At 40.1% G+C, this 2,158-nt stretch overlaps 2 long non-coding RNA genes across 3 annotated transcripts in view; one reads left to right on the forward strand and one right to left on the reverse strand.

Annotated features, from left to right (window-relative positions):
- Positions 1-2,158, reverse strand: part of LOC111744194 — a 44,045-nt gene that overhangs the window by 14,539 nt on the left and 27,348 nt on the right. The window lies entirely within an intron of this gene.
- Positions 1-2,158, forward strand: part of LOC111744195 — a 21,533-nt gene that overhangs the window by 1,471 nt on the left and 17,904 nt on the right. The window lies entirely within an intron of this gene.

Consider the following 2,158-nt stretch of genomic DNA (forward strand, 5'->3'; position numbering starts at 1 on the left):
GAATCATATAGTATTTTTCCTTTTGTATCCAGCTTAGTTCACCAAAGCGGTTCACTGAGCATAACCTCAGGATTCATCCATGTTGTAGCATGTGTTAGAATTTAATTCTTTGTTAAAACTGAATAATATTCTTTTGTATGTATAGACCACATTTTGTTTATCCACTCATCTGCAGATGGACACTCAACTTGCTTCCACCCTTTGGCTATTGTGAATAATGTTGCTATGAACATGGGGGTACGAATGTGTGTTCAAGTTCCTGCTTTCAATTTAACTCTCTCCTCTTGTATTTTATCGTAAGTGAACCAAGTCACTTCTTAAACATTTTGTTTATAAATCTCCTCAGCTAAATACCGAATTTTATTGCTTTCAAGTTTTACTTTCCACAAAACACTAGAACACAGTTCAACGAAGTTCTTTGCCACTTTATAATAAGGATCGCCTTTCTTCCAGTTTCCAATAACATATTCTTCATTCCTATCTCAGACTTCATCAAAATGGCCTTTAACATCCATATTTCTATCGACATTCTGTTCATGAAGATATATGTATTTTCTGAGACTTTCTCTCCAGCTTTTCTCTTTTCTTTTTGAGTCCTCACCAGAATCGCTGTTAACATCCATGTATTTACCAGCACTCACTTTAAGTCAGTCTAGGCTTTTTCTAGCATGGACCTTAAAACTCTTCCACCCTCTATCCATCACCCAGTTCCAAAGCCACTTACACATTTTTACATATTTGGTACAGTAGCACCTCACTTCTCAGTACCAAAATTTATATTAATCAGCTCAAGCTGCCATAACAAAATACCACAGACTATGTGGCTTAAACAATAGAAATTTATTCCCTTACAGTTCTAGAGGGTAGGAGTCCAAGATAAAGATACTGGCAAATTCAGTTCATGGTAAGAGCTCTCTTTCCTGGCAGACAGTCATCCCCTTGAACATTTGTGCACGTATGGGCACCAGTTCTAGCTGACTAGGGTTCTACCTTTATGACTTCATTTAACCTTAATTATCTCCCAAAAGGCCCTATCTCCATATGTAGTCACATTGTGGGTGAGGGATTCAACATATAAAATTCACTCCATGATTCAGTCCACAATAGCATCTATCCCATGGCCTCTGCTTAGGTGGCTGTGATATCATGGAATGAACACTAGACCTCAGGTCATGGGGGGAGGGGCATAACCTTTCCTTGGATTTGTACAAAGGGTTAAATTCAATCATGAAGGGGGAGGCATTTTACTGCCCTGCACACCTAAGGATTTCTTAGACACAGCCTTCCAGACCCCCTAAGTGGTCTAACAGTCAAACAGACAAAGCCCAGCTCTATCATCGCCTTTGGAGCACACATTCTTCATAATGATTTCTTGCTTGCTAGGAAGTGCAGGAGCAATAGTATCCTGTTTGTTGGTCGTTATTTCAGAATGGAGACCAAGGGTAGCAAATATTGTGTTGCAAAGGATTCTCAGCTGTGTTCTGTCTCAGCATGGCCTGATTGGTTGGTAGGGTCTGCCTCATGCATAGGGGGAGGGGCAAACTTAGCTCAAACTATGCAGGGCTCTGGGAGTCAGTCACTGGTCTATTGCTTTTCAGTTTTCTAGGCTCTCAGTAATCCCGCTACCACTCTCCAGTATGAGGATGTGTTATTCAAGGATATAGAATCATAATGTCAGAAGGTGGGAAGCACTGCTTAATGATTAAGCCAAAAATTACCATCCTGTCAAATCCTCAGTATTCACAGAAGTAAGAATAATACCTTACAAGCAAACATTCCATGAGTGGATTCCTGCACACACCCACGAAGCAGGCTAAGGAAGCACTGATAGACCTCATGCCTCAAGCCTCACACCGCGAATTACAAAGCAAATGAACAGGAGACCACCCGCATCATCTCCAGACAAGACAAATATTTAAGATAATTAACAAACCTATAAATAGTTACAAGCAGATTTACCTATGTTTACATGCCTCTTACTTCTGTATGCTCTGATAGCATTTTTTCATTGTCATTTAGCACTTCCCATGAGGTATTATAATTACATGATTCTTCTTTGTCTCTCTCACTAGACAATAAACTCCTTGAGGGTCAGGAGCACCTCTTATTAATCTCTGTTTTGCCCAAGCTTGGCACGCAACCTCCTGCATTGTTAAAG

Source organism: Pteropus vampyrus, unplaced genomic scaffold (assembly GCF_000151845.1).
Source record: "Pteropus vampyrus isolate Shadow unplaced genomic scaffold, Pvam_2.0 Scaffold129, whole genome shotgun sequence".
Classification (NCBI taxonomy): domain Eukaryota; kingdom Metazoa; phylum Chordata; class Mammalia; order Chiroptera; family Pteropodidae; genus Pteropus; species Pteropus vampyrus.